Source organism: Epargyreus clarus, unplaced genomic scaffold (assembly GCF_041222505.1).
Source record: "Epargyreus clarus isolate Ecla_fem2 unplaced genomic scaffold, WU_Ecla_fem_2.2 ptg000005l, whole genome shotgun sequence".
In the NCBI taxonomy this organism is placed as follows: domain Eukaryota; kingdom Metazoa; phylum Arthropoda; class Insecta; order Lepidoptera; family Hesperiidae; genus Epargyreus; species Epargyreus clarus.
The window spans coordinates 7,664,755-7,681,795 of NW_027332213.1; positions in this window are offsets into that span (position 1 = coordinate 7,664,755).

Below are 17,041 nucleotides of genomic sequence, written 5' to 3' on the forward strand. Positions count from 1 at the left end.
AAAGTTATTTCTTTGTACAAAGCTTTAATATTTAATCGTTTAGGTAAATTTTATTGTGGAAATATCTACAGTGTAACGTAATGAAAATGGATTGTTTTGACAAATTTTGGTTGGAAAAAAATGTATAAGTAATTGAAATTGTACGAAAAATAAATAAATACTTTTAGGTATTTGCGAAAAGGAAAATAGATTTTTCTTTTATGTAAAATAAAGATTTATTTAAAATGAACATTACATAAGTATATAAATATCACGGTTTACTGTAGTTCAGGAATATAAGTCACAAAATTATTTAAACATTGCAAACATTGAAATATTATGTAAATGAATTGAATTTTTCACAGTAATTGACCACAACGGCGTGTGACCGTGGAATAAACGAAACGTTATGCCCTCACATAACGTTTTAAAATTCTGTCCACTATATTTTACCAGCTTGCAACGTTTTTAATACGCCAAGCGAAATGTTTATGGAGGACCATAAAACAATATGACGTTAAGGAAATCCGGGGACATAATTTTTATGGATTTGGAATTGCATATGCGCATGTAAATTCATATTAAATTGTTTTCAGTGATTATTTAGGATTTAACGTGCATTGGCGTAGCTTTGAGCAGTCTTTTAAATATTTCACAGGTCCTGTACAGTTCTGGGTATATTTAAAAGAAAGACCTAAAACATGTGTAGTTTCGAGAGTGCAGAATTGATCCGCCAAATATGACCGCGTCAGATATGACGCCTGATATTAGACGACTCTTGTGCGGCTTTGTGAATATACGTTATACCTAACTATTACTATAACGTGAATAACGAAATTTGTATTAAAATAAAGATAGATAAAGGGATTTTTCCATGAAACAAAGTGACCCGTAAATTAAATTCAGGTTTGAATACCACGAATGGTGTGTATTCGGCACGACGAAAACGGATGCTGGAATTCGGGATTTCCGTGTATGTAACGTGCGACGACATCCCCGTCAGAGTTATTTGCGTCGTGCACCTTGCTGTAAAATTATCTGCTGCATAGTTCATAGTATCAGGTGTTACTTTGAAATCCATGCTAAAAGTTAGTCTACACGAAGTAACAACTTAACTGTTGTAGAGTCAAATAACCGTTTTTTTGTTGACAAGGGGGAAACCTTTAAAAATTACCCGACGTAATGGAACGCAACTGGAGTCCTCTTAGCGCGTTGCCCCGTCGAACTCCGCCTAGATGACAATGAAGCTCGCCACTCCTTGTGGAGTGTACGATGGTATGAGGCCACACATATCATCGTTCTTCCAGGGGTCGCTAGCCGAGCAGTTGGAGCTCCCACTCTTGCCGCCCGCAACCCCGAAAACCCCCTTTTAGTCGGCTCTTATGCAGAGGATACCGTGGCACTATTCTGGTCCCGGAACTACAGGGACAGAGTAACTTACACTAATGCTCTGTTTTGGATAGAAACGTGTTAAGGGTGGTGTGTATGGTGGTTATTGTGTATGTGGGAGGGTAGTGCACATTGCATGCTTTAAATATATACATAAAATATATACCGTATGAAATATATACCATGTTATAGGTTCGTGGCGGATTGTGGCGAAATAGTGTTTATACTATTTTTTTCTGGTATCGCGACATTTGCGCCGCGTTGTTTTAAAATAAAGAAGTAGTAAATGCTATTCACCTGATGAAAATAGCTACTGCGGCTCATGAACCTGTACTTAATCCCATATAAGATTAGTCTTACCTGCGGCCGGCCACAGATGCGTTGCTACCCCTAAGGACACAGTTGAAACACCTTGGATAACTATTTCTCCCTTACCACACCACACATATTACACATATAAATAAAATAACAACAACATGTGTAATGCATTACATCAAAATGTAACTAACCAGTTCTTAGTTATATTTAAAAATATGTAGTGTTGGAGGTCACCTAACCTTTAATATGACAAACTATCGTAACAGTGTATTACCTAAAACTTTGTTTAAACTTATCATGATCCGTGTGTCTAAACACAGCCTAAACAAACCCGAAGCTAGACTTCAGTCGTGTAAAACCCATAAGTCTGTCCATCCATAAATCATATTTGATATTTCCGACTCCACTTCGTTTGAATTCCGTTGGCGGATTTTTATTTGTAATTTCTTCCAGCTCCACCATCCATCACACTACAATAAAAATAGTGCAACGCAGACTTGTTTGGCGGCAGACATAAATAGAGAGGTAATCCAAAACTGCTCCATTCAGTAATCCTACCCCGTGCTTGCATAACCGCAATAGAATATTTTTTATTCTTCAACGAATTTGGCGATTCAAAAATATTTTTAGTTTTAGTTGCATTTTAACCAATTTGCTACAACATTTATGACGTTAACGGATAGGCATGTGTTGAAATCTGAAAAAAGAGATAGCCTTTCATCGTATTCGGAATCACAAAATGTTATCCGGTGTAATGCTTTGAATACAAAATCTGGTTTAAAGATATTCTTAGTTGCATATTAGGGTGTAAATAATAGTACATATTCAACGTGGTTTATCTTATGTTATCTGTTATTTTACCCAAACATAGCCTAAAATATTATAATTAGGCGGTTTCCACTTTACCATAACATAAAAGTGAAGTGTTTATGTTCCAGTTTTAAAAAATAGTTAACAATATATTTTTTACTATTATATATTCAGTTATTAATAATTAAATTAAATAGTAGTTACTTCACCAATTACTGGTAACTTTTATAATTTAAACTTCATAAAGTTATTGTTTTACAGTTATTGTGTTGCACATGCAATTTTCCAAATTATAATGTACAAAAATGGCGGGCAGTTCCGCTGCAACGTGGAAAATGGCGGAAGTGTTTCGTTCGTAAATCCAACGAGCAGCTCTTCCGCGGCGCGCCCTCGCTGATTCAATTCTAGTACATTGCTCGATTCGTGGAAAATATCAGATAATGCGCTATATACATTATATTTTTAGCACAGTTGTAAACTACGTTGTAAATTGCAACACTGTTATAAACTGTGCCATTTATAAATTTTACTGTTAAACCATCTGGATTAATTTTAAAAAATGTTATAACTCTTATTTAATTTTGATGTATTTAGTTAAAGCGCTTTGCATTTATTGACAATAAATATAATTTATCGTATCGCATGCACAAAAAGGTGCAGTCATTATAAGGCACATGCAGTTTTCCAAATTATAATGTACAAAAATTGCCGGAACGTTGAAAACGGCGGAAGTGTTTCGTTCGTAAATCCAACGAACGGCTCTTTCGCGGCGCGCCTTCGCTGATTCAATTCTAGTACATTGCTCCATTCGTGGAAAACATCAGATAATTTAGTCTGTATACTATATGTATAAGAGAATTTTAAATTGTAAAGTAACATAAATTGCGTAATTTATAAATTTGTCTCTTTTAGATTTCTATCTTACTCAATTTTAATGTATTTCGTTAAAGAGGTAGGTATACAGTTTATTGACAATTTACTTAAATTTTTGTATTGTATGTACAACAAGGTGGCGCTGTCGTGTTGCACATGTAATTTTACAAATTACAATGTACAAAAATGGACGGCAATTCCCCTCTTCCCCTTGAAAGTGGAAAACGGTGAAAGTGTTCCGTTCGTAAATCCAACGAGCGGCTCTTCCGCGCGCCCACGCTGATTCAATTCTAGTACATTGCTCGATTCGTGGAACACATCAGATAATGCGCTCAATGCACTTGCTACGAGTTGCTCAGTTTGTTCGCTACTGGGACCTGGATTCAACCTTTTGTTTTCAGATTGTGTTTAAAATTAACTACGTTATTTGCGCTTTGAAAGGTTTTTGTTTGAGAAATGTGTAATGATGACACTCCGACTCTATAAAAAAATCTTGTCTATAACTTCATTTCAAAAGTTTTGTATGTAGTATTAGATTTTTACGATTAAAACAAATGTAATGTATGTAAATAAGTACTTCTAAATCTGTTAATACTACAGTAATCAAGTTTGTGTTCTATCAGAAACTAATACATTGTTCATTTGAAAACAAATTAAGTTTCCGATTAAAATCAGTAGTTTAATTTGGAATTAGTAATATAGTGGTGTTTGCAACGTATTGTACCGGTTTATCCGGATTAGTTATTAAGCTAACCACAAATCAGTGGTGAATCAGATTTGAGCACGCAACGCCCGCCACATGTTTGCTGTCAAAACAAATCGCTGTAGTTTATTTGGAAATTACTTCTTGGATTAATTTGTCGATAAATAATGAGTGTCTGGGTTTAATAGCTTTTTGTGTACTATAAAGGGTGTTCCTGCATTACCAATTAGTGTAATATTATAATCTTTTTTACCATGTTTTTATGAATGTATAAAATGTTTTTTGAATGTGGTTAGTTGTCGGCTTTTAAGTTGGAAGGTTTCGATGTCATTGTGATTGGATGAACCAACCTAAACTCACTATTTAACTCCATATGTTTATTGTTACAACCACACGTATGAGTTTATTGAATGCAATATTTAAGGATCCATTATGACTTTGAATAAGTTTGCAAATGTCGAGTTGTGTATACTTCATATAGGTCGCGTGTCCATGAGGCGTCGTCCGTCGCCGGCCGCAAATCAGCGGTAAATCAAATTTCGAACATCCACGCTCGTGATTGCAGAAACAAATTTGTGTTGTGTGTTCGCCCACTAGCCACTAATAACTGTAATGGCTGGGCTACCTATGCGTTATTCGGCGTGGATTCGCTCTAGCGCTAAAAGTGTGGACAGAACGTCATTCAGACTTGGTGGAAGACGTGTGCTTCTTTTAATAAAACTTGGCAAATTTCTGCGTAAGGGAATTTTATCTGAAAGCTTTGTTTTAGTGGCTTCATTTATTAAGCTTAGTTAAAACATGGCTGTCGAATGGGATTTATTTACATGAGCATTATTTTAGCAGAATTTCTCTAGCTAAACAATTTATTTGTGAAAGATAACCTACTTATCCATCATTATACAACTGTTAGAACATATTAAAAGAAAAAAAAAACAATTTCATTCGCACGAAGCAACATTCGAAGATTTGCTCGAACCTTCTATTTACGTAGCTCATGCAAGCAACACCGTAGCTCATCCATGTCTAAACAATTTTAGGCCAAATGTTCAGTTGAAACACAGGTGCATACGACTAAAAATATGAATTATATTTACATAATATTAATCATCATCGTCACCATGTGTAATACGTAAGCATTGAATATAGAAGACTATTTATTCAATTCTTGTCAACTTGAAGGTGGGTAGATGTAAAAAATCTATCTGTCTTTTAATGTCGCTAAATACAACCAGTCGTTGTCTTGTGGTTGGCGAGATTATACAGGCGTTCTGTATGTGCCCTTTCGATTTCGTTTTCTGTTTGCAAAGCCCAATGATTCGTTATTATATAATTCTGAAAGCCGTGTCACTGCGTGTGTCTTGTGAAGTGTCTAAAAACTACTTATCAGAAAGGCGGGACCGTGCTTCGTTGAGCTCTCTCACAGCGCCGTGGGCCTCGCTCCTGAGTCTCCTGACACCATTCGAGTCTGCAGATCATATTGGATGACAAGGTTGGTGGTTTTATTTACTTATCTGCTTTGGCGAGGATTATGTTATATCTCTTACAATTCTGTGCGTAATATAGTTCGCTTGGTTCATGGGTAACTATATTCGCTACTACAATAAAATACCTGACCACATTTTGAATCTCACAGAAAAAAAGTTCAAACATGTCGTTAAACAAACGCTATGTAAAAAAGCGTACTATAAACTAAGTGATTATTTGACTGATAAAACGGTGTGGTCTGAAGTAGTTCCAGCTCCACATGTACCATTAGGTTAAGTTTAACATTGTAAAATCCATTTTTTTAAAAGATGTGTGTTATGGAGTTTCTTTCGCCGCTTCTTCTCCATAACGAAATACCTTGTGAAGTGGTGGTAGTTGTAATGACATTCAAAAAGTGCTCTGTAAAGAACCTATTTTGAATAAAAAAATTGATTTTTTGATTTCGTGTGCGCAAAATAAACTTACATCTATTTAGAAAATCTTGAAAATGCATCTTTTTATATCAAAGCACATTTTATAAAAATAGTGCTTCTTTTCGACATTCCGATGGAAGCGACTAAATGGGTAGTACGATCAAAGAGCAAAAGGACTAACTTACGGCGAAATCCGCAAACCGAGAAAGCTTGTCGGGATATAATGCTGAATTTCCTCATTTATAAAACTTCTGCGGGATTCTGTACGTATACGAGTAAAATTAACTAGACTTCAGTAGTGACTTTGGCAGTATGGCAGAGAAGGAATTAGTTTATTTTTCCTCTTCATTTTTGATGTGAAACATCTATAGCCGCACGTAAAACCGATTTCTGGCGTGGCGACGCATGCCGTGGCGCCACGCTATACGATGGTATATATATATACAGTCTATATGCAGTAGTGTGTACGGTGTGGCGACGCGTCGCCATGCGCAAAAATCGTAATATTTTATTTTATCATTATGACATATTTAGTTCCTATCACAATATGTATATATTTATATATTTTCTGTACATATTTTCTTATGTATATATTTTCTGCATATTACGTTTACAAAATAATGTCGATGTTTCACATCTGCCAGGCGTCCCGTGACGGCTCACATTGTTTTTTTTATTTTTGTTTACATATATCTATGTTGTAAACTTTTATTATTGCTTCTCTAGTTAAAAAGATCAGATATGAGACCAGAAGACTACAAATTAAATTTAATTTAGATGCGTTACATTTTTCTTTGACATAAAATTTGCACACAAATATAACGCAAGGACATCATGGTTAATCTAATGGTACTTTTGAGAGCCATTATTCATTATTAGATGTATTATGTGAAACTTAATGACATAAGTTTTGTCGATTTCTCTGCGCTAACTAGCAGTTGAGGCCTATACATGTCGTTATATAGTTAAGGTTAAAGAATTCGATAGAACTACATGAAAATAATTTATTAACTTAAATCAGCGTTTCCCAACCTTTTTTAGTCCATGGACCCTTAGGCAAGCACATTTTTCACGGACCCCCTTAATAAAATGAAGAGCAAAAAAAACAACAACAGCCAAAACATAATTTGAAAGACCGTTTTATATATACCGTGTGCTTAGATCACGTTTTTCTAATAAAACTGGTTTGCTGATTTTACGTTTTGCGGCCCTTTTGCATTTAATGAGCAATTTATGTATGGTCCAGAGATGACACCGCGGACCCCCATACATATACTCGCGGACCCCCAGGGGTCCGCGGACCACAGGTTGGGAAACGTGGACTGAAATAATTCGAAATTTGAAAGTTCTCTTTTAAACTTATTTAAATAATAATTATAATAATATTAGTTCATATACGTATGTTAAAAATTACAAGAAATATTGAATGGAAAAAAATTAAACGCATGCAGTACCATGTAAGTTTAATACAAATTGGTAACCATGTTTATTTCGAAAAAATATCTTAACCACAAAATGTGTTTACACATCTTGTACGTTTTTAAGAGTCTGTAGTTGGATGTAAACCGCAGTGTAATTCGCGGTGCAGTTTCAACGTGCATGCGGAATATATCACCGCATGCAGTAAGCTATTACCACATGTGTTGCCACAAAGCTCTTCCTCTAAGAATATATTACCGTACAGATTTATGTCTTACCATCTACAACGTATTTAGTAGAATGTTTTATTATTATTTTTATATTACAAAAATATCAAATGGGCAATCATTGCCGGCTGTAGACATTTGTTATCATCTTTATGGGAGTCTTAACTGAAGTCGATTTAAACATGTAACTACTTCTGTGGAATGAGATGAGCCTCCTTGAAAAACGATTTGTCTTATCATGGAAACAGTACCGTTAATTAAAAAAACATTTAATTTTAAAAGTAATAATCAATCAAACAGTAATTATTTGCCTCTTTTGACATTTATCTTCTATATGGAAATATAAATTATACTCACCTTTGAATTCTTGGTATATATGTCATACATATGTTATTCTTTGATATATGTATCAATACAATATCATAATTGTTAAAATATTGACAATATTCAGAAAAGGAAACCTATTTATTACTGTGATAACTTATTCAACGAGTTGACAAAAGAAAATAAGGATATATTCTTATTCAAATTTATGGCTTTTATTGTCGAACAAGTTAGCGTTATAGCCAAGTGCCAATCATTGGGTTCGAAGGTTACCAAACGGCAGAAGTTTCGACCGCTGGGACAACCTCCGGGATAACGTCTTGACATACTCTCCTGGGATGTAAATACACAAACAACTGTATTACCCTTTGTTAAACAACTTTTACCTTCCCAAAATATGTTAGAAGGTGTTTTGGACTAATAGTACTTTGGAGAATTGTTCGAACGATCTACGTTTGATTTTTCGAAATTTAGACGATTAAACCGTTCGATTTCCAACAGTATTTACCACTGTTGCTCATAATTCCTAACTATAGGATTCCTTGCACGGTTCGTTTGATGTACACAGTCCAAATACTCAGATTTAGATTTAGATCATTTATATTTTTCTGGCTGAACCCTGAATCTAGGATCCTTTAAACAGAATACTGACTAGTTCACTTGTATTACGAGGTTGAATCCATTACTTTTTCTGTGTCACAAACATTTAATTTTAAGCGAGGTAGTGAACGTTAAAAATTGGGAAGTCTGAGGTGCTTCGAGTCGTTTTCATCAAATAAAACAAAGGGTTGTTTAATGACAGTATTAGTTGGAAATTCAGGATAAATTCGTGTCATTAGATGTTCTTTGTCAGCGGTGTATTCGTATTGTGTCGTGACTTGCGAGTTAACCAGGTTCATTTCTTTAGTCCATTTTATCCTTTTTACAATCCTTTTTGTTTTGCTACCGCTCTTATCAGGTAATCAGACTGAACTTTAAAGTTTCTAGACGTGTCTCAACGAGTACGTTAGTAAACTTTTACTATAGTATGTTGTACGAGAATTTAATACATTCACTTTTAAATTTTCGAAATTATTTGAGTAAAAAACTGGAAATGTTCTTGCTAATTGGGTAGAACGTGTGAACTATGGCCTAAAAGTTCTCATTCTGGGTAGAAACCCGTGCCCAGCAGTGGGATAATAATAGATTGATTATCATGATAATGATTGTAGTATAATAATGTTAATACGACTCTTATATAATCATATGACAGACTCATAAGTATAGTTCAGGCAAGTCTATTAAGACCTTAAATGTGATTAGATATTTTCCATTTAAACAGAATTTAAACTGAAAAGCTGATTTGAATAAAGTTTTATATTTAATTTACATTCAGATTAGACAAATCTACAATTTCATTATATTATTTATTTTTAAATGTATTCTAAAATTACTTTTCAGTATACAAGTTCTTACACGCCATTTCAATTCAATCAAAAGTTTGTGAACGGGACAAGAAAATTTTATTAAATTTCAGGCTTTATAAGAAAGACTATTGCACTAATGTTTTTATGAAGTCCAAGTAATTAAGTTAAGTCTAAGAGGCCATTGAAATGTCTGTAAACCTCTATTCAAATAGACTGTAAAGCTGTTTCGTTTGAAGATTACATTTTAATGAACAAATGTGAGCAGCCACAGGTGGTTTAGAAGTAAATAACAGTATATGGACTGTACTAATGATCAGGAGGCATAGAACGTATTCCAAGTGCATTACCGCATTTAAAGCCAGTAAAAGGGAATAAAAATTCAAGACCGCAATAAGAGCTTACAGCAAAATACTGTTAATGAGTACGCGGACTATTTTGTTCTCTACGAGTACTTTAAGTGGAGATACTTGTAAATAGCAGATTTGCATTTAGGTCACAAATGTATTTTTCTATGAAAAAAATAGAAAAGTTTGTTTTTATGTAATAGGAATAGTAAATGACATACAGATCAGATGATAGCTATATTTTCCACCTATTTTAGTCCAAATTCGTTTCGAATTCAAGTTCTATTTAAAGATAATCATGTACGTGTTATTTCGCGAGTGAAGTCGGTCGTCAGTCAGCATGGGGTGCCGCTCGTCATCATCATTACGTCACGTCAAATACATCATTAGTGTCGAGGTGGCGCGCGCATTGTTCCCACGTACTCCTCAAAGACGAGGGGATGGAGCTCCAGCTCTATCCCACACAGAGACGGGCCCTGTTGTGGGCAGACGCAGTCGGGACCGCGGACAATGCATAGCGTACCCGCAGTCCCGACAAAGGGCGTACAGAGGAACACCGTGGGGTTTTAGCCGGTAGGAGTCCGGCATATCCTCTCCACTGCCCCCGCGACTGAGAGGAACCCATGACGGGATTCCCCACAAAAAAAAAATATAATAAAAAAGGCTGCCGCTCGTATATTACCCCCCGTTTAATATCTCAATAGCCACAGGGATGGTAAAACTTTGATAATAATAACATACATATAGCTCAGTAATTACTTATAAACATATGTATTTTCGAATTTACATAGGTGCATATAGCACTTATGTAATGCATGTGAGAGAAAGGAATTCTCCGTTGCTACTACTCTAGAGAAACCTTTGTTACTAAGAGCATAGCAGATTGTGTTAAGTGCTCTTACGGCGAAATTACAACCGAGTTGTGACTTGTTGCCTGCTTGTTACGTAATGTCTTAGCAGTCAGTAGGCATGCAAATTTGCACACATTTGTATGTTTCACATGAAAAGGCGTAGCTAACGGCAAATTATGAGTTTTGTTATGAAAATTTTAAGAGCAGTGAGAGCTAAGTGGTTGAAATTTGGACTCTAAATCAAGGAGTCCGAGGTTCGTTCCCAAGCATGCACGAATTAATTTTCAATGTAACGTAAATCACTAGTTTAAGGAAAACATCTAGGCGAAATGCATACCACACTTTGCCTCACCACACACTTGGATGCTTTTATTTAATATATACAATGTTACGTACATAATGTTACCGAACTTTATACGTAATTCCATAGATTAGTAAAGATTACTCACTCCTAACAAGAAAATGTACCCAGTTTTGAGAATTGAAATAGTTGCGTAAAAAAGTTTTGCCACGTCTCCGTGCTAAAATGTCCCTAAAATATTTGAAATAATTATTTATTTATACGTAATTATTACGTAAATTACACAGTATTAGTTATTTATTCGTAAATTTTCTCTAAAAATGTTTTTATTTGTCAAGAATTCAAAAAAAGAACTTACTAAAATAAGCTGTTTGTGGCTTCATTCAATTTCAAGGCGGCAAACTATCTTTACTAATCTATGCGTAATTCGGTGCTTTTAAATATTCCGGTCAAGCAAAACGTGTAGCACAAAACAAACTCGTTGTTGCTCTAGACTTTACATATTCTCGGTATTATGTACCAACATGCATGAGTAATAAACAATAAAGCGTCTTACGTCCAGCAAAGCCCCAATCTTCGTAAACAAGTGCCAGTAAGTTTTGTTTTCCCATTTTCTGAACGCTTGATGCACGGCTATTCTCGTTGGGAATTTGGACCGAGAAGTTATTAATCGCTGCCAAACTTGTTGTAGAACTGGCTATTAGCCATATCGGTGACTCTACGAGCTATTGCTCTGTTTGATGGGAAGGCGGCAGTTAGTGGAACGGGCCCCGCGCGTGCTATCGCTTCGGCGTTTTCCGATTTATCGACGAATGTTGCCAATTTTTTTTGCTCGATACCAAGGAAGTCGTTTATCGTTGTAGATAATGTTACGTAGGATAAGCCTTCGTGTTGATAGCGTTTCGTTATACTCTGTGGCTTAAGTTAACTTAGTAACATTTATATTTCTTAATACAATTTCACAAATTTGATATTTCTTCAAAGCAGAAAGTGATTCGAGTTTATTCTTTAGTTTTAGATTCAAGAATGTATTATTTCGTGTCAAGAAATTTGAAAATAGATGGGCGCCATAACCAAATTATATAGCTGTTTAAAAGTTTTCGATGATTTTCGCGTACAATGTTAGCTACTTAATTTTTGAATGCAGAAAGGCATATTTTTAACTTCGTAAAGTAGACCGTGTTTGTCACATAAGCGCAAATCCTTAGAGTATATTGTGAATTTGTAAACTTTTATGCTCACTAGCGCCCGTTCCGCTACTAACTTCTTTGCTTAAGGAAAATTTAGATTCGCTTTCACGTTGCATAAAAAGTAACTTGGCTTATACGTTCAAATTGCGAAACATTTATATAACGAAGGAACTGTGGATATATTTATATGAAGTTTACCTTTCCTTAAATGTCGGTTGGGTGACCTACACTGTTGTTAATTTGATTCTAGAGGTCGATATCACTGCTACAATTATTTCCACCAAAGAACGGCAGTGTTAAGGGCTTGAAGGTGGTAGAACCCTTTGTGGTTCGACTCCGGCGGCACCACCGCCACACCTATTTCTACCTAATAACAGCGGTGTTAAGTACTGCTTTGTTCCATTTTGAAGGGTGGTAAGGTTCCAGCTTAGTCCTCCGGGGTAGCGGTGCTTTTGTGGTCGACCTCAGGTAGGAATATCTAACCCTATCTGAGGTTGATTACAGATGTCTATGGGCGGCAGTAGCCACTTACCATCAGGTGGAGTGCATGCTCGTCTGCTACTCCTATATTATAAAAAAAGGTCTACCACCTTCTAGTATATCAAGAAGAGCTCTTCTATTATATTGAAAAAAAAACATCTATTTCATGTTTGTTATTTATTGGTTTAATTTATAGCAGTGTCAGTATACTTGCAGTATTGCGTAATTAAACGAATTTCGTTTCCAATGTTTTACTATGGTTGACATATTAGCAATGTAATTTGCAAAATAAATTAAATTGATTTAAATTTAAATTTAAATTGAAATTTAATTTATATAGTTGCAATTGAGTAAAATATCGGCAAAGACAATTTTAAACACAATTTGAGTTATTTGTGAATTAATGTTAGAAACTAATAGGTAATTTATTTTATTTTATGAGATTGAAGTAGCTTTGCTTGAAGATGACTTATTTTTGTCACTAATCTCAAATAGGATTGAAGTTCTATTTGAGGTCCGTTTTAACACTTATATATAGCTTTGATTGCTTTATGTAAGTGCCTTTGTTTTCCCACACTCTTCAACTACTATTATAAGGCTGCAATAAGTGCGGCTAAATCGAAGAACTCTACCACCTTATTTAATCGTATATAACTCCTAACCAGATAGATATTCATTTTTAAAACCAACTGTACAGTTTTTAATTCTTCCTACTTCAAATGGCTTTTACAAAAACGGATGAACGCCACTATGACCCATATTGCGGAAATATTAACACTTCCTGTACATACTTGTTTACCCTGGTGAGGGCTTTTAGTCGATTTTCCACTGCCCTCAATTTCATAAGCACAGTAATGCACTTTGCATATTGGCGGCAAAAGCGGTAAATAACAAGTATTTTCGATGTCAGCACCACTATAACGGCTGTTTATTTACAAATATGTGGAATAGCTTTTATAGTCCATTTACTCGGCACTTATGTAACTATTTGGAACTTGTGGGTCATAAATTATAAACATACATATTTATAGCAAAGTACGTTTTATTGCCTATAGGTTTAGCCTATTGCCTATTGCAAGAATCGGCACTGCAACGATACAACTACAAAAAGCTTTTTTTTGCGTCTTTTGTCCAAGATTGGGCTAAGTGGTGCGCCTTGGGAGACGCCTATGTTATGCAGTGGATAAGTTGGTATTTATAGAGAGACGATAAGTATAGGCAAACAACTCAAACTAACAAATTTTAAACCATTTTATAGTTATACTGCTGCTTCCGGTTTTGTTCTACATTTTCGTAATCAACACGTAGAAATGTTAATAGTTATTAACATTTTTGAGTTCTATCAGGTCGACTCCACAATTGTGGACTTTAATACAAATTTATTATAACCTCCTTACCTTTTTTTTTTTTTTTCTCGAGGGGGAACCCTTCAAAAGGTACCTGACGACGTGAGAGCGACGCCGGGTTATGTGGGATTTTTACCTCACTAAAACCCCCCCCGGTGGCCGTCCTCAACGCTTGTTGGAGAACTCCGGGATCTCCAACGGAACACAACCGGATTCCTCCAAGCGTGATGCCCAACGGGCTCTTCCCTGGGGGAGCAGTTTTCGCTCCTACCACACCATGTAGTGTTTACGACGGTATGCGACCACATATACCGCCGTCCTTCCCAGGGTCACTTGCTGGACGGTTCGAGCTCCCACTCTTGCCGTCCGCAACCCCGGAAGCCCCCTTTTAGTCGCCTCCTACGACAGGCAGGGGATACCGTAGCCCTATTCTAGTCCCAGAACTACAGGGACAATAACCTCCTTACCTAATACTTGTTTTCATTGTAAAAAAACCTACAATATCTCTTGTTTTCTAAGCGAATGATAAACCGCTGTACAACGGAACATTAGAGCAACTGCATGATAAAACACCCGCTCCCTACAATGTGCAGCAAACCGCAACAGATGGGCGAAGATCACGAAGCTACTTGAACCCTACTTAGTGTTCAGTGGATTACAGTAACCCGAGAATGGATTAAACTCTTAATGCTACCATTAATAATTTGATGTACTGAGAAGACTGCGAAGGGTTTTTCAAGCGTATGTGTATGTATGTCTCATTCTTTGTCATCGCCAACATCATAAAAGGTTTCACGTTTTTTAACATACTACCCGCGGCTTCGGCCGCGGTTAAAATAAAATAATATGACATAATAACATACATAAAACTGAAAATTCGTACCTTCATTGGAATGACAGTGGCGCCATCTGGCGAAAATTGGTCGTACCAACTCTGAAACCTTTGCTATAACAACTTTGCTAAAGATGATCACTTGATCAAATGCATAGTTTACGATTCTATCCTTACTATTTAAATTATTGATTTTTTTGGTCCAAAAGATCGATTCATCGATTAATCGATCTTAGATCGCCATCCCTAGTTCCCGTGGAATTTCCGGGATAAAAACTATCCTATGTCCTTTCTCGGGTCTCAGACTATCTCTGTACAAAATTTCATTAAAATCGGATCAGTGTTTTAGGCGTGAAGAAGAGACAACCAGACAGACAGACAGACAGAGTTACTTTCGGATTTATAATATTAGTAAGGAATTAGTAAGGATGATTCGTCTAACTTATGGCAGTGATATAGGCTCCATTACTCGCTATCTTTGCTAGTTAACTATTTTCAAACGGTTGAATTTTATATTTATAATAATTAGTAGTCGCTTGTTTGAAATGTAAAGGCTTCAATAGTAGCCTTCCATTCTCACATTTTCAACATTTCAGAAAAAAGATAAAGACTCTTTCACACTGGCTTCAGTGGGGCTTTCGCTGTACATGTGTCTACCTAATAGGAGTGTTGTAAAACTGCTGTATTGTTTAGTTTGTGATAAATTTAAGATATAAGAAAAATATAGGGTTTATATTAATCAAAATATACAATCTCTATTATTAATTATTACGTTTTTATTTTGACAATTACCATTTCCTTAATAATCCCACTAATAAACTCACTTGTCTTCGGATAAATTTGAAACGCTTTAATTTTTAATACAAGTTAAAATATTAATTTTATACGGTCCCGTGAACCAACAATATAAATAACATTTCAAAACAAAATTTCTTAGCTGTAAAATAACTCTATCTCAATTTACTAAAATCATACTGAAGCTGTTATTACTTTGATTTACAATTACTGTATTCCTTGTATACCAATAAAATCTTAGAAGAAAATAGATCTATTTATGTAGCTTTGCATGAATATTAATTAAACTTTACCTGTTCTTAGAATGTGAATTGAAATAGTTTATTTTGAAACAATAAAATGTAGCTTTGAATAATAAAATGGTCTTTTTTCGGAAAGTATTCTGTCTAAATTCTAAAAATAATAACTAACAAACTATTCATAACTATAACGATTTGTATTAAACACGAACAAATAACATTTTTACAAATAAATCGAATGCTTAAAGAGACCAGTTTCCTACGGAAATACAGACTTGTATCACTACACACTATACAATTTAGTACTACGACGGAAAATACCAATAGATATTAAATAATACAATAAAAATGAAATAAATGCCGCATACATTTAAATTCACTTCACGTCTTTATTAATCGGTAGCTTTAGCGGGTATTTCTTTTTTATTTCGTATCCTTGCTCATATATGTATTTTATTTTAATGGTATCAGCTTATGCATTATAAAATTGTCGTTTATTATAAATTGTTCGTATCTGTACGCAAATTAAAACAGATTTCAAATAGAATAGGTATGGCAGCATTTCAGTAAAATGATGAGCTTAAAACCTAAATAATTTTTACTTCAGTAGTTTTAGGTACACGTATGCAAATCTAACAAGGATTTTTTGGATGAAGAAGCGGTAAGATTAACAGTCAATATTAGCTAGTTGATATAAATACTTTGATTAAAGGGATAAAATTCAGTTACAGTATTATAAAAGATGTTAGAGCCCTTGTGTTATATTTCAGAGGCACCACCGCCACATCTATTTCTGTCTGACTTATCATTGCAATATTAAGCGCTGCTGTGTTCCGATTTGGAGGGAGAGTAAGGAAGAAATCCCTATCCAAGGCGTATTAACTTAGTCCCTACGCAATATGTCTTTGACTGACCTCGGTAAGAAATCATATCTTAGCTCGGGTTGATTATAGATGTCAATGAACGGCAGTTTTTACTTATCCTCAAGTGGACTTCACGCTCATTTGCTACGTATATATTGTAAAAAATGTACAAAAACGAATTTTATTATTTCACACTTAACTCGAGCGGGGTTTATAGCTAACTGCAAGAATTTGCCTCGATCCTAAGTGGCCGAGTGAGCAAAGCGATTGAACATAAAAGTAAGGAGTCCTTTTGTGTGGCATAATTGCATTTCTCCATCTCAATACAGTTGTCCGCGGCGCCAGCGGTTACCCGGCCTTTGATTCCATGCAATAATAGGCCCTAGCGGCGCCGATCGAGTTTGTTCAACTCCGTTTTTATTTTATCTTTTGTTATTGACTCGAGAAAATTCCT